This window comes from Marmota monax, unplaced genomic scaffold (genome assembly GCF_021218885.2).
Source record: "Marmota monax isolate L192 unplaced genomic scaffold, Marmota_monax_Labrador192_F-V1.1 WCK01_AAM20220418_F8-fsc00005, whole genome shotgun sequence".
Lineage (NCBI taxonomy): Eukaryota > Metazoa > Chordata > Mammalia > Rodentia > Sciuridae > Marmota > Marmota monax.
The window spans coordinates 12966588-12990158 of record NW_026692254.1 but is presented as its reverse complement, the minus strand read 5'-3'; the positions used below and the strand labels follow the sequence as shown (position 1 = coordinate 12990158).

Here is a 23571-nt window from a genome sequence, read left to right as displayed (position 1 = left end):
ATCCTGGTACCACACAGACCCTGCAATGATCATAGGGGCCCACAACAGGAGAGGCCCTGGGGCCCACTGCCCCAGGACTCTGCATTTTAACCCCCAAACCAGGCAGAGTCATTGGGCAATGTCCATTAATGCACAACACGGTATCTGTTAGTCCCATCTCTCTGGATCCAGCATGGAGGAAAGAAGGCTGGAGGAAGGGAGACTGGTAAAAACATTATTCCAGTCCTCTAGGGGAGAGGAGGAGCTAGCATCCAGACAAAGGCTTAGAAAGAGTGTTCAAAAGTTTGGTTCATGTACTTTTTCTTAGGCTGAGTGGTTACTCAAGAGTTCACTGTATCCTTGAAACTCTACTTTGACAATACAAATGCCCTTTTTGCATCATAGTTGCTCCTTTTTAAAAATGTATTCCAGTAGTCCAATTAAGAAAGGAGAGCTAATACACTTTAAAACATGGTAAGATGGTCAACTTTATGTTATATCTATTTTAGTACAATTAAGCAAATTAAAATGAAAAAAAAACCATATTGAGAGCTTAAATTAAACCAGTGCAAATAAGGCAAGAGAAGGGGCTTAGCTAGTATTTAAGGGGTGGGAGCCTTGAGACCTGTAGTCAGACGAGAGGGAGCAAAGACGGAGGAGGCACTATCCATGATGCTCAAAGCAGTCACTACCCAGGCTCTGAGCTCACATTCCTGTACATCCTCTTTCTTAAGTATCATCTCCCCAGGGAGCTCATAAACTAAAGGACTTTCACAAGCCATATCTCCCACAGTGCCAGTGCAGCACCTTGCTTGCAGTGGTACCCCAAAGACATCTCACTATAAGAGTGCCTTTACCAGATGGTTAGTCACAGCATTATGAATATTCCCAGAAGAACCGAGAAGGAGATAATTACTTCATCCAGTCCGGACTCTCAGAGTGTGAGCACAATTACTGATGGAGACACATGCTTCCAATGCGTGAATGCACATTGAAGAAATTCACCATTGTCAGAAGCAGTGTTTACTCCATTGTCCGCAAAGGGATCACGAATGGCTGTCTCTTGCTAACAGTACCAGAATGATGAAAGATTCATAGCACTTCCCCAGAGTGGCCTGCAGACTACAAAAATATCCCACATCAGGAAAACTATGACTGAGAAGGACCCTGCAGGGTCTGAATGTCCTCCACAATCACCCCGTCCCAAACTCTGAAGTTGGCAGGACTATTCCAAAGACCTGTTCCCAAGAACAGAAGAGGGGCTCAGCATTCACCAGAACAACAGACACCGGAGGACTCATCAAGGAGGATGAACTGAGCCAGGCATGGTGGCTGGTGCATGTCTGTAATCCCAGTGGCACTGGAGTTTGAGGCAGGAGGATCACAAGTTCAGAAACTTAGTAAGGTCCTTAGCAACTTAGTGAGACACTGTCTCAAAAATAAAAAAAATAAATAAAAATGGGTGGGGGGATATATCAGTGGCTAAGTGCCCCTGGGTTTAATTCATGGTACCAGAAAAAAAAAAAGAATGATGAACTGCCTAAAAGATAGTTCGTTACTCTACTTCAGAGGAAGCCAACCACAGGGACAGGCTAGAGGACTGATGTGAGAAACTTAATGACCACAGTCTGGACACAATCTACTGAAACAACATTCCTCACAGTGATCTCTCAGAAGTATGTGCTGAAGGCTCTGGCCAACAGGTGGCCATAGTTGTCCATACCATGTCAGTCAGAATGGCAGAAGGAAGGGTGGGGGACCAATGGTGGCAGCAGCTACATGTCAGTGAGCCTACAGCTCCTATTCTGTGGAGTGGTACCATCTCTACAGCACCCTGAGTCTCCCCAGGGCTTTGACACCAGGTCACACTGCAGGTATAGTAGGCCCTCCCTATCTGTGGGTTCTCCCTTCTGCATCTTCAACCAATCCTGGATTGAAAATTTTTATTTAAATTGTGTCTGTACTGAATATATGCAGACTTTTTATCTTGTCATCATTCCTAAACAATTCAGAATAACAGGTATTTGGAGGACATTTACACTGTGTTAGGTGTTAAAAGTCATCTAGAGATGATTTGAGATATATGGGAAGATGTACACAGGTTGTATGCAAATACTACACCATTTTATGTAAGGGACTTGAGCATCCACTGATTTTGGTATCCTCATAGGGTCTTAGAAGAATGCCCACGGACAACTCTACTTACATCTTTGTTAGAGAACAAACTAAAGTACACAGTACATCTTATCGTCTTCACTTCAGATGCTATCAGTACATGCACTTAAGCATATGTTACCTACCCTGTATAAAACACCTATATAAAAATATAATACACACATTAGAGTCACAGAACAGTCCCCAATTCTGCAGGTTTTTTAAACATCAATCTCTATGGTTTGGATAAGTTTCCCCCAATGGCCCATGTGTGAGAGGCTTGGTCCCCTGCCTATGTTGCCATTGGCAGGTGATGGGAACTTTAAGGGATGGAGCCTATTGGGAGGTCCATGAGCCATTGGAGGTGTGACCTTGAAGAGGATATTGGGAATTAAGCCCTTTCCTCTTCCTCTCTTGTTTTATGCTCTGGCTATGAGGTGAAAGCTTTGCTCCCCACCATAATAACCTGCCTTGCCACGGGTCCAAAATGACAGGGCCCATTGGTCAAGGACCAGAATCTCTGAAGACATGAGTTAAAATAACCCTTTTCTCTTTATAAGTTTACTATCTCAGGTATTTGTTATAGCAACTGCCTAGTGCATTCACTGAGGTGGTATTATAGAACTAGAAGAGAACCAGGAGTTTATTTTTCACTAGTTTCCTGTTATCTCTTAGAGTCTTCAAATAATTTCAGCAAAATTTACTGGAGGTGTACAACACTATCAGTAACTAAGTATGCTGGACAATAATTATTTAATTCATTGCCCACCACTGTTTCTTATATTTTATGTAGATTTTTCTCTTAAAGTATTTTTTACAATTTCATTTTTACTTTACTATAATAATTGTGAGGGTCATTTTGTTCAGTTAATAGGTAATGCTTTTATGTCTAGAGAATGGCTTCTCACATAGACTATTTCTTTTTTTTATATTTATTTTTTAGTTGTAGTTGGATACAATACCTTTATTTTATTTACTTATTTTTATGTGGTACTGAGGATCAAACTCAGGACCTCGTGCGTGCTAGGTGAGCGCTCTACCGCTGAGCCACAACCCCAGCCTGACTATTTCCTAAACTGCATCTTTATTTGCCAAACTGCAAACACTATTTCACTATCTTCCAGTTGGCAGTCTTGTAGATGTGTGGTTTAATACTAATCTGATTCTTCTTACCTTAGTATCACATCTGTTGCTTGTCTGGAAGCTTGTAGAATTCTTTTCTCTATTCTTAAGAGTACAGAAATTACACTGGGGATATGTCTGGATGAGGGTCATTTTTTTTACATTAATCTACAAGGATCCATTTGTTGAGCCCTTTCCATACTGAGCCCACATCTTGTCTAGCTACAGGAAGCTTCCTACTATTTCTTTTCTTTTCTTTTCTTTTTTTAAATTTCTCTCTCCCATGGCCTTTTCCTCCTTTCAGAACATCTCTGGGTTCTGTTCTCTCAATCACTTAACTTTACACTCCTAACTCCCATTTCATCATATTTTTTTCTCTGTGGTAAAAATTAATTCTTCCATTTTACTTTCCAGTTTTTCAGGAAGACACAGCATGAACCTCTTTGGTCCTTCTGGCAGCAAAGGGCCCCTGTAACACAAGGAAGGTGTCTCACAAAGAGTTGTGGATTAAAGGGCAGTTCGTAGGTACGATAGGAGATGATTTTCTGGTGACCTGGCAGCAACGGGGTTGGCCATCTGGGACTTCATTACTGAGCTATGAGAAGGCTCCTCTATATTTTAAGTATGGACAGAAATGAGATGTGCTCAGCCAAGTCTGCCTCATTCAGGGGAAAATGTCCCCTACTCTGTGTCAGCTTTCTGTCATTGTGACAAAATATCTATGACAATCAACTTATAAGCAAGAAAGGTTTACTTTGGCTCAGGTTTCAGAGGTTCCACCTCATAAAGTCCACACCACCTCCCAACAGCACCACAGGCTGCTGACCACACTTTTAACACATGGGCCTTTGGGGGACACTCATCCCAGCCTTAGAACCCTCCTAATGGGAAATAGGTACTCCCCTGAAATTCCCTGGGTCTGTGTGACACAGCCCACCCCAGCTCTGATGGTTCCAGACTTCTCATGGGAGGAGGCAGACACTTTCCCTTAAAGCAGGCAAATCGGACTAATATCTAGAATCTTTTATTCTTCATGTTTAAATATTGAGCCCCCCTGAAGAGAATATATACACAAGATAGGAAGCATCTTAGTTTCCCCGCAAATGGTTAGTCCAGTGCTTTTCAAACTTGCTACCTATTTAAAATCCTGATGCACAGATCAATGAAATGGGGATATCTCAGGTAGGAGAGAGGCCTCATGGTTTGGTCCTCTTTTTCACTGTTGTAACAGAAGACCTGACGAGAAAAATGTTCATTTTGCAGTCAGTCCACAGAGGGCTGACTCTTGCTCTGGGTCAGAGGCAAGGCAGAACATCATGGCTTCTTGTGGCAGAGGGAAGCAGCTGGGGACATGGAGCCAGGAAGTAAAGAGAACTCCCCTCCCTGTGGACAAAATATATATTTTGGAAAGCCCAGCTCCTCCAGCCACACCCCAGCTGCCTACAGTTACCACCCAGTTAATCCCTATCAGGGGATTAATGCACTGATTATGAGAGTTAAGACTCTCCTAACCCAATCCTTTCACCTCTGAACTTTCTTGCATTGTTTCACACATGAGCTTTTGGGGGACACCTCGTATCTAAAACATAACACCTCAGTATGTGTAGAGATCCCCCAGATTATTCCAACCTACAGCAAGTTTTGGGAACCACTCATTTATCCAGCTCTCCCAAAGCTCTTTATTAAATGGACTATTTTTTCCCCTCTGGTCTTAGGGCAACCAGCCATGGCAATTTTAATGCTGAAAGTCCCATGTAATCAGGAAACTCCTAGTCCCAGGAATACAGGGATGGCCAGTTACCCTGCATAGCATGTACAAAAGCTCCTTGATGTACGATGAGGCTGCATTCTGATAAATCTACCATGAGTTGGAAATGCATTTAATACAACTTACCTATTGAACATCATAGCCTAGCCTACCTTAAATGTACTCAGGACATTTAATCAGACTACAGTTGGGCAAGATGGTCTAGCACCAAGTTTATTTTATAATAAAGCGATGGATATCTCACATAATTTGTGGAATATTGTACTTAAAGTGATAAACAGGATGACTGTATGAGGAAATGATTTCACACCACTGTAATGTTAAAAAAAATCAGAAGTTGAATCATTGTAAGACAGGACCCATCAGTACTAAATTCTTATATAAAATTTGATCTGTTTCTGGGTCTTCTAGTCTATACCACTTCTATCAACAGCTTTGTGGTTTTCTTCACAGCTATGGATATCTTTTAATAAGTTTATTCTTGGATATATTACATCTGTGGCTGTCGTGAATGGAGTTTCTCCTCCATTATGTGATTACTTGGTTATTACTGGTGTACAGAAAAAAGCTATACCAATCCTATACAAATACATCTTATTAACCTACATTTAAGTCCCAATTTTTTTTAAGTCCCAATGTTTTTTAGTTAATGTTTTTTTTCTGGGTTAATGTCATTTTCTGATGGTAAATGACACCGTTCTCTAGTCATCACCATCTGGTTTCTCCTTTTCAGCATGTGATCATCTTCTCTGACCCTTGCCCTGCACTTTCCTATGAGGTTAAGTAACAATAATACTAAGGAACATCCTTGACTTATTCCTCATTTTAATGAAAATGTTTTTATTTTTCTAGAGCTAGATCAGGGTGAGACAGATGAGGCATCAAGAACTTCAGGGATCAAAATAAATGATATTTTAATTGCAATGCTTTAAAAAATAAAAATCAATGCAAAATACATGATGAACTAAACATCAAAATATTAAATAAAGACAGGACTGGTATTGATTTTTCCTTTTGCCTCAGGCAACAATATGGCTCTGCAGAACTCTGGCAATGATCCTGTTTTTTTTAAACGTTTTCACCATTAAATGCAATGCTGGCATCTGGATAAAGACCGTTCTTTTCTAGAGCTTGATATCACAGACCTCTGATCTGGTTCTCTGTTCTGTGGACACAAAGGGAAAGGGGCTCAATGGCAGCTGCCCAGGAAGGAGCCAAATGTTTAAAGAGTGCAGAATATATTTAACTTACTGGGCACTTTCAATGTAAGAGAAAGAGCCATCCCATTAAAAATGAAGATGGAAGATCCTTGTTTAAATTCACATGTCTGTTTACTGTGAGGCCTTGGGCAAGATGTCTAATGGAGGGATGGCCTTCCTCCCTTGGGAAGTTGGAAATGACATATTTGCCTGCTGGGCTTGAAGTAGGTTAAGTAGGAGAGTGTATTAGTCCATTTTTTGTTACTAAAATGAAATACCTGAGGCTCATAATTTCATAAGAAAAAGAGGTTTATTTAGCTCCTCGTTCTGGAGGTTAAAAGGGCATCGAACTGGCATCAGTTCAGGTCTGGTGAAAGACTCAAGATAGATTACATGGCAACAATGGAAGTATATGCAATGGGGCAGACCACATCACCAGACAGAAAGTACATGAGCAATTTAAGGGTCAGGCTTGCTCTAATAACATCTTTCTCTCTCAAGAACTAAGACAGAGTCCCACAAGAACTACCTTAATTTCTTCGGAAGATAACACCCCCAATAACTTTAGGATCTCCCACTAAGCCCCATCTCTTAAAAGTTTCTACCATCTCTCTACATTGCCACAGGGGACCAAGCTTACAACACATGAACCCTTGGAGGACATACAACATTCAAACCATAGCAGAGAGTGACCAGTGCAGGCCTGGGCTTCATACACGCCACACACAAGGAGCCAAGGAAAACTTTCAACTAAATGTTAACATCAAGAATGCCTGATGGCTCTGCTAATACAGGTGGTTGGGAGTGGCATGTCCAGGTGACATGGACTCTGGCTGCGTATATGATGTGCACTCTGCAATAGGATGTGGGTGTATCTTTGTGGCACTGCAGAAAGGGGAGAGGTCCTGTAGCAAGACAAGAATTGCTTCCCCTAACAAAGCATTTCACTCATTTTGGTGGGCAAAATGCCCACCTGAGAGATTGCAGTCCATGACCCTAGACTCTGAGTAGATGGACCAAAGGTTGGGTCTAGAGCTCAGGTGGTTCTGATGTCACAGGCTCTAAGATTGCATTTTAAAACTCTGCCTGAATATATGTTTGTGGGTCTTGGTTGACCCCTTCCCCCACTGCCTGTTAGATAGATACTACCTCCCCACCAAGAAACACAGGCCCCCCATGTGCTGAGCCTTCTACCTCTATTTTTGGACATGAGGAGGGAGGACAACTCTCAATTTCTTCAGGACCCAACTCCTGGATCATCTCTGCTGCCATCAACAGGGAAAAGGTGGGTGGTCTGGGAGGATGAGGTGCTCAGAGAATAGCAGATGTTTCCTTAACCAGGAAGGTGGGGTGTGGCCAAGGGGAGGTGAGAAGAAACAGTGGACAAAAAATGTAGGTGGAATAAAGAGATTCTTTAAAATAAACAGTTCAACAAGACTTACAATATCTGTTATATTTTCAGTGTGTTTCCCAATAGTTCATGTGTTAGAAACCTAATGTCCCAAAGACATATGGTAATGACCACAAGGGTGGGACCCCCACTGTGGCATTAGTGGCTATGTAGGAAGAGGAAGAGAGAAGCCAGCTAGTATGTTTGCTCTGCCTCACCATGTGATGCCCTCTCAGATATGATGCAACAAGAAGACCTTCACCAGATGCTGGCACCTTGCTCTTGGACTTTCTGGCCTCCAGAACTGTGAGCCAAATAAACATCTGTTCTTCATAAATCACCCAGTCTGTGGTATCTAGTTATAGCAACAGAAAATGGACTAAGACATTATCCTATTAAGTTCAATCAAAGTGTATCCCTGCAAGGCACTAACACATTGCCTTTTGCATGGAAGCAGTTTGCAGCCCTATGATAATGGATGTCGTTTTCAACACCTCGATTTAAAAGCAACTTTTTCAGGAAGCCCTTTAATGCCTGAAGGGAGTTCCAACTCAGCCACCAAATCACACCTACCTGGCTGCCAGACTCTGAAAACTCACAGGCAATGTCTGGTGGAAAGATTTCAATTACTTCAACTGCATACTCCTTCTGGGGGTACAACTGTTATGTGGGGACAGCTGTCCTGTAGGAGGGTGTGAAGAGCTTCCCTCCCCACCTTGGGAGAGAGCCGGAGATGTGACTAATCTAACACATCATTTGCTAAGCTGATGTGGGCAGATTCTTACATTCAGGAGGCAACTACTTCTGAAGGCACCATGCTTCCAGGCGATGAGAATTTTGATCTGTTTTGTTTGCATTTAATGGGAAATGTAGGGAAGAATGGACCACCACTCATAGTGGTCCAACCAAAGACATCTACTGTTGTGACATGGCACCATTGTGTCATGGCATATTTCTTTCCAGTCTTTTTTCTATGCATGTATTCTACACATCTGAGACTTTACTGTAAAAACAGCACCATATTTTTCTCTTTTAACATAACATGATAAGCATGTTATCATGCTTATTTGAGCCATCCAGGCTAGTTTTTTTCTTAGCTGCCTAAGATACTATTCCCCTACTGAATACATAAATAGTGGCTTGTTTTTGTATTATAAATGATGCTGTCTTGTTTCCTTAGATATACTATAGGCCTTTTCCCCCAATTTAGGGCCTTTACCTAGGATGCCTTAAAATTCTCTTTGCACAGATAACAACAACATGAGGCACAGGTCCTCAGGTGAGCCAGGAACAGTGTGGCCAGGACGGAGTTAATCTGTCCCAGTGGAGCTGGGGAAATCTGCATCGCAGAGCATGTGCACAAACATATTGAGGTCCTTTGCTTCTGATTAATCATATTAAAGATAAATCCTTCATAACAGACCATCTGGAAAGCAATTTGAATGTACAGGAGAAGCATGATTACCTGCTACATGTCCAAGAAAATGAGACCCTGTGTCCAGACTCAATTAATTCTATAACAGGACATAAATCAATAGAAAATGCTGCCCCTGACACTGTGCTCACCACTCACCTCCTGAAACATCCTAATGAGATGTGGGAAATAAAGGCTCATTGTCAACCATAAAGAGCTCCAGTGTCCTTGTTCTAAATCATGTTTTTCTTTTGCATGGGAAAATAGCATTAGCTGGCTCTTAGAAGAGCTTGTAATGTAGCAGACCAAGATGAAAAATAGCTATTCAGTGACCACGATACTGGCTGGGTGCAATCGTATCATACAAATGAGATATGGACTTGGCCAAACTGTTGTCGACACCAATCTTGTTTCCCAGTTTGGTCTCTCATGTTGTAAAGATAATATTCCTTTGTTCTTTTCAAATATCATTTAGTTGCTTTGACTACACACAATTTGAATTGAAACAGTCCTGGAGTACATGTGTATAATCAGCTCAAACAATCCAGACAAAACTCACCAAGTAAGTATTTCCCTTCAAGGTGACAGGCAACCATGAGCTCCAAAGGATGGTTAATAAATTAATTTTTCAAGAACCAGGCTGATGTCCAAAATTGTTGAGTAAGACCCTATAACCTAGCTTAGCATCACAGAGGGATGTGCTTTTGTTTGAAATATGGCAGTGAAATCAGGACAAAAATGTTAAGCACACACTAAATCATCAATAACAGGATTCTACTTAAATCAGTGTTGGCACATCCACAAGAAAATCAGGTGGCATTTGAAATGCTTTAAAATTCATTGTTATAATTTATTTACAGGCAAATAAATAAAGAATAAACTGTTAAGGGATGCATTAAAATCTTAGCAAGGATTGTCTTTGAGTATTGAGACAATAATATTTACTTCCCATCTTTCTTCATTTGGTTATAGAAGTATGGTACTACTATAGCCAAAAAAAATGTTTAAAAAGTCAAGTGTCTCTGAAGCTCCATAGAGTCTTGGGCAGCCATATCTGTCAGGTGACATTATTGCAGCAGGAAGCTTGCAGGTCTTAGCATCCCTTGGAATGGTGGGTGGGCAGGGGACTAATTTTTCCATTCTGGGATTTTATTATGCTGGGTTATCTTCCCCACCACATCCTCATCTCCAAATGAGCATAAGAGGATGATGTGGCCTTCAATACAAATAAAACTGCTTTCAGCTCTTCATCATCAGTAGTTAGTCACTAAGAGCTGGTAGTGCCAATATTTTGCTATATAACTTATACCTCAAGCCAACATTAATGCCTCTATGGTTAGAGGCAAGGCAACTTTGTATATTTCTGGGCTGGGAGATATTTGCTGTTTTATGGTTACCCCTAACAGTAAAAAGTTAATTCTCTCCTAAAAGAATTCCTGTAAGTAGTAGTGCTTTTCCACTACCAACCTCAGTATGGCATGTTTGTTCCTGCATGCTATTAGGGGTGCTACAGTTTGGATGATGAATGTCCTCCCAAGGCCCTTGTGTTAGGGACTTGATCCCCAACCTGGTGCTATTGGGAGCTGGTGGAACCATTAAAAGGTGGTTCATAGTGGGCATGCTGTCAAAGGGGATTGTGGGAACCCAGTCCCTTGCTCTTCCTTTCTTTAGCTTTCTGACTATGAGATGAGCAACTTTGCTCTGTCATGCACACCTGCCATGAGGTGCTGCCTCACCACAGGTCCTAAAGTGATGAGGAGAACCAACCATGGATTGAAACCTCAAAAACTTTGAGCCAAAAGAAATCTTTCTTCTTTATAAGTTTATTATCTCAATTACTTGTTACAGTAATGGAAAGATGACCTCATACAGGTAGCAAGTAAAGGTACAGAGAAAATGACAATTAAATGACCCAAAACATTGCCAGCATTCATCTTTTCCTCAATATGCTTGAGAAAAGGGCACAACTTTTGCACTTGCCAAGATCTATGTAATAGTGCATAGCTAAATATACCTTTTACCAGATTCATCCTCAGGAACAAAGAAATCTGTCATCCCCAGAAAAGGCAACCACAAGACTACATAGTTAGAAAGGACTTGTTTCTGCTGGCTATCCTGTTATTTTCACACTTTCCTAGTCATTTCTAATTGCATGCATCATGGTACAAATTTAAAATAAGCTAGGCTGAATTCTGCCTCCCCTCCAAATTCATATGCTGAAGTCCTAATTCCCACTACCTAAGAATATGACCTTATTTTAAAATAAGGTCACTGCAGATGTAATTCATTAAAATAATGTCATTTGGCTGGGCCATAATCCCCATATGATTGTGTCCTTTTAAAAAGGGAGATTTTAGAGACAGGAAAATTAGATAAGGAAAATTTTCAAACAGGAAGAATACCATTTGAAGATGAAAACAGGGATCTATCAGCAAAGGAACACCAAAGATCATAAGCAAACTACCAAAATCTATGGGAGAAGCTAGAACGCACCCATCCCCACTGCACTCAGAAGGAATCAACCCTGTCAGCTCCTCGATCTGGGCTTTTAACCTCCAGATCAGTGAGATGATTCATTTTGGTTGCATATGCCACCCAGTTTGTGGGCTTTGTTATGGCAGCCCTGGCAAACTAACCCAATCCACACAGATAACATGCACGTTACTCAGAGTTGGCAGTTGTCTTATTTTTCATCTTCTGGGGAATGTGCCAAAATGTAATCAGGGTGTTTTTTTCACTCTGGATATGACCACTATCAGCTACTCAGTTTCCCTTGCTCTTTAATATAAATTTTAGACCCAGTTTCTCTAGATCTATGTTTTTTAAATCTTGCAAGGAATTTGGGACTGCATCAAATCTGTAGGTCAATTTGGAGAGAATTAACATCTTAACTATATTGAATCTTCTGATGCATGTACACGACAAATCTTTCCATTTATCTAAGTCATCTTTAATTTTCCTAATTATCATTTTGTAGTTTCTAGCATACAAAATTAGCACATTTTCTTAATTATAAGTATTTCCTCCTTCTCTCCCTCCCTTCCTTCCCTCCTTCTTTCCTTTTCTTTTTTTCTGGTGTTACTGTGAGTGTCATTTTTAAAAACTAGTTAGCAATTCAGTATCAAAATATAACTGTTATATACTGACCTTAATAAATTTATTCATTAGTTCTAATAACTTTTTAATAGATGCCATAGGATCTTGCAGACAATAATGCAGTCTACAGAGTTGTTTTTTTAATTTTATTATTTGTTCTAATTAGTTATATATGACAGCAGAATGCATTTCATTCCATTGTAAACAATTGCAGCACAACTTTTCATTTCTTTGGTTGTACATGATGTAGAGTCGCACCATTTGTGCAATCATACATATACCTAGGGTAATGATGTCCTTCACCTTCCACCATCTTTCCCACACCCATATCCCACCCCTTCCCTTTTGCCCAATTCAGGTTTTCTCCATTCTTCCTGTGCCCCCTCCCCCATTATGGATCAGCATCCACTTACCAGAGAGAACATTCGGCCTTTGGTTTTCTGGGGATTGGCTTATTTCTCTTAGCATGCTATTCTCTGAGATTTTTTTTTTATTCTATTACAATCTATGTGCCCTTGATTATTTTCTTTTCTCTCCCTCTTTTTCCTTCCTTCTTTTTTCCTTGCTGTACTGACTAGAACTTTCTATATGCTGTTGACTAGGAATGATGAGACCATAAGATCTTGTCTCATTCCTGATCTTGGGTAGAAAGCATATTTTTGCAGATGCCCTCTCTTAGGTGGAACAAATTTCTTCTATTTCTGTTTACTGAGAGGTGTTTTATAAAGAGTCATGAGTGGAAGCTAAATTTTATCAAATGCTTTTTCTCCATTATTTTTTTTTCCTGTAGTAAAAAAAAAATCAAGACTTTATTATTTCTCAGCATTATATACCAAATTAACTACATGGTAAGAAAACATTTTCATTTTTAGGATGGAATTTGTAAAAATATCAAGATTCTTCCTACTTGAAATTGCTGAAAAGAAAAAAAAAGAAGCCTCAGTGTGTCTATAAGCAGCCTATGTTTCTGTAAAACAAAAGTTTCCTGTGGTTTCAGCATCTTTATGTTGCATAATTGGTCATATAACCTTAATGTAATATTTAAGTTATCTGAGAATATTGCTGAAGATACTTGTTTTCATAATTACTGTATTTCGCTTCTTCAATCCTAATGAAAGAGTGTGTTACTTAGGCCATTTTTCAGATTATCCCTAAGCGTGAAGTGAAAGAGCTTTTGGTTGTGGTAAAAATGGGGTAAAAATGGGAGTTCATAACCCACTTGAATCAAAGTGTGAAATATGATATATCAAGAAATTTGTAATGTTTTGAACAACCAACAATAAAAAAATTAAAAAAAAAACTATAGGGAAAAAGCTAGATATCACTAGAAAATTGGCATACTTTTTCCTTAAATATGAGAAAGCAGTCCTGCAAGCGTATTATATAGAAATACAGAAGTAAATAACAGAAATAATATCTACCTAGTTTCAAGGTAATGCTTCTATTGAATGGATATCAAAGAGGACTGTAGAAATTCTAGAGAGAGCATGAGGCAGGAAAAAAAAAACCCCTTCTATCATAAGCACTGTGATTTTTTAAACTATATACCTGTGTTCATATGATTTTTAAATTTGAAAGAAATTTTCTAACCTAAAGTATACCAAAACAAATCCTAAGGTAAATGGATTACTCCAAGTTAAAATCTGATATTTTTATAGGCTTTTGGCTTTGTTTTATAACTTGAGATAATAATTCTGAAAGACTGTACCAAGGAATCAGCAAAAAACCACAACCAAAAGCTCTTTCACTCCATTATTGAGATAGTTGTGGTTTGTCTTCTTTACCTTGTGAAATGGTAGAATACATTGATAAGTGCCGCAGTCTGGCTGGGCACAAATAACCGAGCCGCCACAAAGCACTTGTATGTTCAAACAGGAAACTTTGTTGCCCGAACTCCACCAACACTGCACGCACACTTCCCGGGAACTCTCCCAGCTCTCTCCCGGGCTCCACACCAACTCCCTGGGAACCCTGCGAGAACTCCCCGGGAACTCCAAAGTAGGGCGCCTGAGGCAGCAAGAGCTGCCCTATTCCCTGAGCCGCCCTATTGCTAGAGCAGGGTCCATATACAACTCAATACACAGCCTGTTTCAATTTAGCATCATCCCGTCACAGCAATTATATACAGCTTAACTCAATCATCATCTTAATGGCTCGCTGGCGTCACCTTTCAACCATTCCCTCTGGCAAAATGCTAGGCATCATTCCGACTTGACTGTGGCTCTCAACAGATAAATGAGTTCTGAAATAGCCTTGCATTTCTAAAATAATGCTACTTAGCCATGATGCATCACCCTTAAATAAGGCCAGATTCACTTTGTGGAGTTTGGTGGGGTTTTTTGTTGTTGTTTGTTTGTTTTTTAATCTATATGTTCATGAGGTACATTTGATCTGCAATCTTCTTATTTATTTATTTTTTACTTATAATGTCTTTTATTTGTTTCTCATATAAGAATAATTCTGCCCTCACTAAATTAATTTGGAAATATTCTTGCTTCTTTGGTTTTCTGAAAAAAATTATGGAAAATTGACATTATTTCTTCCTTACCATATTTGCTAGAATTCAGCAGTGAAAAATTTGCCCCTAGATTTTGTTTGAAAGGAGGAAGGTTTTTAACCACAAATCTGACATAAGACATTTAGGAAACTTTGTGTTCTCTGTTTCTTGAACAAGTTTGAGTAGTTCATTTCTTAAAATGAATTAGTCCATTTCTTGAGGTGGAATCTTAGACTGATTTGAGGCCTTTGTTTCTTTCCTAATATGAGAATTTAACTTCCCTCAAAATATCATTTTAGGGGCATTCTGCAAATTTCAATATTGCTGAGAGCCACAGCCGAGTCTGTATGGCCCCTGGCATTTTGCCAACAGTATTGATTGACAGGCGAGGCATTACTATCCGCCTCTGCCACAACTTTTGAGTTCTCACACTATTTTGGAGTTCTCGTGGGGATTTCCGGGGATTCCCCGAGAGTTCCCATTGGTTGGGGAAGTGCAGGAGGAGGGATTTCCGGGAGAGATATTTCCGGCTGGGGGTTCCTGGACAAGCCTCGTGGCGGTAGGGAGGATTCCCTGGGAGCTGTGTGAAGTGTTTTCCTGCAGTTTAAAAATAAAGTTTGTTCCTGCTTCAGTGGCTCCTGATTTGTGCCCAGCCAGACTGCGGCATTTGGTGGCCCGTGCGGGGAACGTCTGAAGCTTCGGGGTAAGTGAAATTGCTTGCCCCTAAGAGAAGGCGAGAGAATGGGTGACCATTTTAAAAAACAATGTGTTCTTGTTTTGATTTGTTTTGTGTGTGTTTCAAGCTGCCTATCCCTAGAATTTTCTCAGGCAGATTGGGAAAAATGGTTGGCTCAAGGTTTGAAGTTTTTCACCCCTGAGGAAGAGATAGAAATAGACCACAAATGCACATGTCAAGAAAATAGGAAAATTGATACAACGATTTTTTGTTCCGTTTTTGTTTCATTCTGTTTCGGTTTTGTTTTGTGTTATCTTATTGGGTTGCGTTATCTTTATAACAGATTAGAAATTAGTAAAAAAACAAACTGAAAGAGTGTTAAGTAAATTGTTACAGGTTCAGACCATGGAGAAAGACATTTTAGATCAAGCAAAAGAGAAGGTCTCTCAAGCTAGTCAGACAGAGGAAGAAAATTTAAAGGAAGAAAGCTTAGAGGAGAAACAGCTATTAGGGAAAAAGCTACAACAGGAGGCTGCTACTAACACCGTTCCATCACCAGAGGGCGTAATTCAACCAACAGCTCCCCCTATGGAGATAGCTGAGTGGCCCTCAAACCCCGTAGTTGATAGATGGGATCCTGAGACAGGACCTCAAAGATTAGCATGCCCTGTACTTGAGCAGGCAGGAGGGCAGCGAATTCACCGTGCTTTAGATTTCAAAACAGTGAAGCAGTTAAAGGAGGCTGTAACAACCTATGGTCCTCAAGCACCGTTCACTGTAGCATGGTCGAATCCATTACCAACTTGGACATGATGCCAGCAGATTGGGCTAGTATGTGTAAATCTGTGCTAAATGGAGGACAATATTTGATATGGAAGGTTGCCAATGAGGAATTTTGCAGGGAGACAGCTAGACGAAATGCAGCAGCCGGTTACCCTCAAAGAAATCTAGATATGTTGTTAGGAAAAGGACCTTATGAGGGTCAACGGCAACAAATTGAATATGATCCTGGCGTATATGCACAAATTGCTGTAGATGCGGTTAGGGCATGGAAAACTTTACAGGGGCATGGAGGTTTACAAGGTCAATTATCTAAGGTAATACAAGGAACTAATGAACCTTACGCTGAATTTGTAGATAGGCTTATTCAAGCAGCTTCCAGAATTTTTGGGGATACAGAACAGGCAATGCCATTTATAAAACAACTGGCTTATGACCAAGCAAATCGTTGTTGCAGAGAGGTCATTAGACCATGGAGACATGAAGATTTAAACACATACATTAAATTATGTAGAGACATTAATGAACAAGGGCAAGTCTTAGCAGCAGTACAACAGGCTTTAGATGCCAGGCCAAAAACATGCTATAATTGTGATCAAACAGGACATTTTAAAAGGAGTTGCCCCATAGGAGGAGGATTTAACAAAGCTAGATATCAAACGAATAGAATACCGGGTATTTGCCCACGATGCCGTAGAGGGAAATATTGGGCTAATGAATGCCGTTCTCAAACCACCATAGAGGGTATTCCGTTATCAAAAAACAGACAAGGACCAAGTGTTTACCCACGATATCGTGGAGAAAGGCATCGGGCTCCATTGCCAAAAAACGGACAGGGGGGCCCAATGCTCCGGGGCCCACGACCACAAATGTACGGGGCACTGGAGGAACCCAGAAACACCATGGAGGAACCCAGCAACACCATCAGGGTAGTGCCTAGGACACATTATCCATCAGATCTCTCATCAGACGAAACAGAGGGAGCGCAGGGTTGCACATCTGCGCCTCCGCCAGAGCAGTACTAACTCCAGAGATGGGAGTTCAAATCATTCCCACAGGAGTAAAAGGACCTCTTCCCCAAGGAACAGTAGGCTTATTGTTAGGACGCAGTTCTTCTACGCTAAAAGGACTTATGATAAGTCCCGGGGTAATTGATCCCGATTATGAAGGTGAAATAAAAATTATAGCTAGTTCTCCAAAGGGTATATCAGTACTTTCACCAGGAGATAGAATAGCACAGTTATTAATAATACCCAGCCTACATGATAAATTTTCCAGTAGTACTATAGAAAGAGGTTCCAGGGGATTAGGCTCCACAGGTGTAGATTGGGCTATGCTGTCTTTAAATTTAGATTCTCGCCCCATGCTAAAACTAAATATTCAAGGACATGAATTTAATGGACTACTGGATACAGGTGCAGACCTTAGCATCATATCTCGTCAAGAATGGCCAAAACATTGGCCGTTACAACAAGCCACTCAAACGCTTCGAGGCCTAGGAGTGGCAACTAATCCCCATAGAAGTGCAATGGTATTAGATTGGAAGGATCCTGAAGGATGTGAAGGAACTATACAGCCATATGTATTGGATCATCTTCCTATAAATTTAGGGGACGAGATGTCCTAGATCAATTAGGTTTGACATTAACAAATAACATCAATCCAAATGCGCCCACTATTAGGGCTAGACAAGGTTTCAGGAAAGAAAAAAGATTAGGAGAACAAGGCATAGCAGCACCAATTCAAATAGATCAGGGAATAAATAGACATGGACTGGGTTTTCAGAAGGGGTCACTGAGGCAATAAAAATTACTTGGAAATCAGATAGACCAGTATGGGTTCCTCAGTGGCCCCTGACTAAAGAAAAGATACAAGCAGCCCATGACCTGGTCAAACAACAATTAGCGGAGGGACATATACAACCTTCCGTATCTCCTTACAATACTCCCATTTTTGTCATTAAAAAGAAATCTGGTAAATGGAGATTATTGCAAGATTTAAGAGCTATTAATAATGAGATGGTTATTATGGGACCTGCTCAATCGGGGATTCCTCAATCGTCTGCTTTGCCAAAAACCTGGTATGTTTTAGTTATAGATATTAAAGATTGTTTTTTTTCAATTCCAGTTCATCCTGAGGATAGTCCACATTTTGCATTTACTATCCCTGCACTGAATCATGAAGGTCCTGATCAGAGATATGAATGGAAAGTACTCCCTCAAGGGATGGCTAACAGCCCAACTATGTGTCAAATTTATGTTAACAAAGCAATCCAGCCACTTAGAAATCAAAATCCTAAACTACAAATATTTCACTATATGGAAGATGTATTGTTAGCACACAAAGATAAAAACACATTGCTAGAATGTTATGCCACACTTACAAATTTATTAAAAAATTATAATCTAGAGATAGCAATAGATAAAGTACAATTAAGTTTTCCAATTAATTATTTAGGAGTTCTATTATCCTTAACCATGGTCCGTCCACCAAAAATTCAAATACGAGTAGATCAACTCAAATCACTTAACGACTTTCAAAAGTTATTAGGAGACATAAATTGGATAAGGCCTTATCTAGGCATACCAACAGGAGAGTTGGGACCTTTATTTGATATCCTAAAAGGTCCATCAGATCCAAATTCACCCCGCATGTTAACACCTGAAGCAAGAAAGGCATTAAAAATTATTGAAACATATATGGAAAATATGCATTTGGATAGAATTGATATAACTTTGCCTTTATTATTTATTGTAATACCAACAAAAAATATTCCTACAGGAATATTTTGGCAAGAAGGTCCAATATTGTGGATACATTTATCTTATTCTCCTAACACTATTCTTACTAGGTATCCTGAGGCTGTAGGACAATTAATACTCAAAGGAATAAAAGCAGCAAAGGGAGTGTTTGGAATTTCTCCCAATAAAATTATTACTCCATATACTATGGATCAAATTGATGAGTTAGCTAATGAGTTAAATACTTGGGCAATAATCATGTGTAAATCTAATGTTTCATTTGATAATCACTTACCATCTAATCCTTTGTTGTCTTTTTGGTCTAAGCATCCTGTAGTTTTTCCAAAAATGACAAGAAAAACCCCTATCATGAATGCTCCAAATATATTCACTGATGGGTCAAATAATGGTACAGCAGCAGTAGTTACCCCTGATCAAACTTTTACATTTTTAGTACCCAAACAATCAGCTCAAAAGGTAGAGCTTAATGCAGTTTTACAAGCTTTTGTGATGTTTAAAGATTCTGTATTTAATTTATTCTCTGATAGTCAGTATGTAGTTAATGCTATAGTATCCCTTGAAGATGCTGGCAGGATTTCCCCTTCCTCTACTGTTTTCTCTTTGTTTTCTGCTATACAAAGTCTAATCTGGGACAGAAAAGATCCATTCTTTATAGGACATATCAGAGCACATACAGGATTGCCTGGAGCCCTTAGTTTGGGCAACGATTTAGCAGATAAAACTACACATGACATACATATTTTCTCTACACTAGAAGAAGCTACACATTTTCATAAAAGGTTCCATGTCAATGCTAATACTTTACAAAAGCGTTTTAAAATAACTAAGGAACAAGCTAGACAAATAATAAAACAATGTCAAAATTGTGTGACCTTTTTACCACAAGTTAATCTTGGAGTCAATCCTAGAGGACTGATACCTAACCATATTTGGCAGATGGACGTCACACACTTGCCACAATTTGGAAAATTAAAATATTTGCATGTTACAGTTGATACTTCTTCCGGATTTTTGATGGGCTCCCTTCATTCCGGAGAAAAAACTAAAGATGTTATAGCTCATTGCTTACAAAATTTTGCCACTGTGGGCGTTCCAAAACAGTTAAAAACAGATAATGGTCCTGGTTATACTTCTACCTCTTTTAAACAATTTTGCTCATCATTTGGCATTACTCATATAACAGGAATTCCATACAATCCACAGGGACAAGGCATAGTTGAAAGAGCTCATCAAACTATTAAAATGTACTTACTAAAGCAAAAAGAGGGAATTGGAAAGGGGTATATGTCACCCAAAGATAAACTTAAAATAACCCTTTTTTACTCTAAACTTTTTAAATTTGGATTCCTCAGGGCTTAGTGCTGCGGAAAGGCATGTGTGTCCAAAAAATGTACATAAGCCTAAGGTACTTTGGAAGGATATTCTAACAGGACAATGGAAAGGTCCTGACCCAGTGATTGTCTGGAGTCGGGGTTCTGTTTGTGTTTTTCCACAGGGAGAACAGCAGCCGATTTGGATTCCAGAGAGATTAACTAAAACAATTTCTACAGGCCAAAAGGAAGATGATTTGACTCAAATCCATAACAGCTGATATCCAGAACTCCAGTTTGGCTATTCTTACATCTGCGACGGTGATTAACCAGGATGCTTTTTTCAATATTTATTTTATTATTTGCCTTTTCCCACATCATAAAGTTCTATTTTATTTTTGAGCTCATACAGACCTAGGTTAATGTTTTTCTGATCAGTTTTATTTTTTGACTGTGGAGTTTTTAAGCATTGCAATGGAGATTTCACCTAGGTAAAGCTACAAGGCCTTTACTATTGTCTTATGTGTTGTATGTTATGTGTGCACACTTCTGTTTTGTGTTGTATGTCTGTATGTGCGTATGTCCATATATCATATATGAGGAGTGCTCATGAATAAATGGATCCAAATTTTTTTATTCACGTGATTTTAATGGTTTAATTTAGATTGGGTAAACAGCTGTTGAAAATTGTTTTAATATGTGAACAAATAAGGAGGTTAACAGATCTGTTTGTTTACTTTCACCTTTCCTTCTCATTATATTTAATAATTCTGTTCAGGATAATGTAAATTGTTCAAAAAATTGTTTTCTTAGTGCCTGTTGGAATGTTACATAATTTTTTTCTTAGCATCATTGCCAAAATTCCTATCTTCATCCCAGTGCCGGTGAAGACAAAGATACAACCAAACTACAGCTTCTTTGATAGTTATCACAACAAACTGTAAAAACTGATGCATCAGTGAATAAGAACTCAACAAGTACTGCTCAATTAAGGAGTCGATTTACTTTGGGAGGAAATGGACATATTGACAGATTCCTCTGCTTTGAATTGCTTGCAGACCTTGCCTGGACTATGTATCACTTGCATGCATTGTGAACTATCTGTTGGTACAGCGAATTGTGGTAGTGCTGGAGTATTTTTGCTGATGGTGTCACCGGTGGTACAATTTTTCAAAGGAGCCCTCAATTGGCTTAGCGTCATGGCATTTTGCATCCTCCTCCCTTCTACTAGTGATGGTCTAAAATTTGGGGGCCAACAGAGGTGAGGCAAAGAACCTCACCCCCCCACTGGTGCAAAGGCCTATCCACAAGTATGGCTGTATGCTGGACCGGTAGTCAGTGACGGGTATGATCCAATTGCAGTGGTACCAACCTAAGACAGGAGGCTGACGCCTAGAGGTCAGTTCATCCGATGACGGGTAAGGACCATATGTTGAATTGGACTGCCTAACAGGCACGGTCCCTAAGCCACATTGCTTGTTGTTTAATTAAACAAAAAGGGGGAGATGCTGAGAGCCACGGCCGAGTCTGTATGGCCCCTGGCATTTTGCCAACAGTATTGATTGACAGGCGAGGCATTACTATCCGCCTCTGCCGCAACTTTTGAGTTCTCGCACTATTTTGGAGTTCTCGTGGGGATTTCCGGGGATTCCCCGAGAGTTCCCATTGGTTGGGGAAGTGCAGGAGGAGGGATTTCCGGGAGAGATATTTCCGGCTGGGGGTTCCTGGACAAGCCTCATGGCGGTAGGGAGGATTCCCCGGGAGCTGTGTGAAGTGTTTTCCTGCAGTTTAAAAATAAAGTTTGTTCCTGCTTCAGTGGCTCCTGATTTGTGCCCAGCCAGACTGTGGCACAATATACTATAATTTAATTTTCATTTAACTCAAAATATTTCATTTCTCTTGAGCCCTGTTCTTGACCCATAAATTATTTAGAAGCATGTTATTTAATTTCTAAATATTTTTGAATTTTCCCTATATCTTTTTAGCATTGCTTTGTAGTCTAATTCTACTATCATCAAAGAACATACTTCACAGGATTTAAATTCTTTTAAATTTAAAGTTTATTTTATGACCTAGATACGGTGTGTCTTGGTGAAGGCTCCTCATGCATACAAGAAGAATGTATATTTTGCTGCTGTTGGTAGGGGTATTCTATAAGTGCTTATTAGGACATATTTGTTGGTCATATTGTTTAGAATTTCAGTGTTTTTTGCTAATACTAGATCTACTTGTTCTATCAGTTATTGAGAGAACACTATTGATGCCTCTGATTATTCTATTTCTCCTTGCAGTTCTATCACTTTTGCTTTGGGTACTTAGGAGTTCTGCTGTTGGAGCATGTATGTGTAGGATATTTATGTCTTCTTTGTAAACTAGACCTTGTCATCAATACTATCCTCTTTATCCCTGGTAATTTTCCTTGTTCTAAGGTAAATTTTCTATGGTGTTAAAATAACCACTCCAGCTTTCTTTAAGTTACAGCCTGAACAGTTATCTCCTTCCATCCTCTTAGTTTTAATCTGTGTCATCCTATTTAAAGTAAATTCCTTACAGAAAGATAAGGTAAGGTCTTGGTTTATAATTTAATCTTCTAATGTATATTTTAATAGTGTTTTAGGCCATTTATATTTAATGAATTTATTGATCTGGTTGGGTTTAGATCTACTTTTTTTTTTTACTTTTTTGTTCACTTCCTTAATTTCTTGTCTTTATGTTTCCCCTTTCCTGCCTATTTTAGGGTTTTGTGTGTGTGTGTGTGTGTGTGTGTATTTCACTTGTCTCTTGTCCTTTGGCTTTATTTCTTTAATGCTTGTTCTACTCATTATAATATGCATTCCAAACATTTCATGGTGTGAGTTAAGATTTTAGCACTTCAAGAAAAACAGAAAATTCTTACAATCATATGAGACCCTTTATCCATACCACTTATGCCATAATTGGCACATATATCTATGTACATTAGTACATGCACACCTGCTCACATTGAAAGGTTAAGAATGTAAAAGTTAAGTTTTGTTTTCTTGGTTGAGTCTAAGTTCTGTTTTCCTGAAACCTGTTTTCCTGAAACCTGAAATTTATGTAGATGTCAAAACAACTCCTGGAAAAACTACTAAATGTATGTTGAGAAATCTCTCCTGACCATCTGGTTGCTCTGTAAAAACAACCCCTCCCAGAAACCATGCAGCTCAGCACATACACCCCTCAGGACTTAAACCAATCAGTTCAAATGTATACCCTTTTCTTGTACTGACCAATCCCCCTTACCCAACTTGTTCCCGCCAGTGAATGTGCTAATCACGATTTAGAGTTGTTATTTGATTTTCCCGCGGCGTGTGTGATTTGCTAAGGGATGCTATGATGTATGTGAAGTCCCTGCCCTCCCCTAAAGAATGTATATAAGCTCTGCTTAAGCTGTTCTCGGGGC

At 39.6% G+C, this 23571-nt stretch overlaps 1 protein-coding gene across 10 annotated transcripts in view; it reads right to left on the bottom strand.

Moving 5' to 3' along the window:
- The window catches only part of Apba2 (amyloid beta precursor protein binding family A member 2), a 273246-nt gene that overhangs the window by 65964 nt on the left and 183711 nt on the right, over nt 1–23571 (bottom strand). The window lies entirely within an intron of this gene.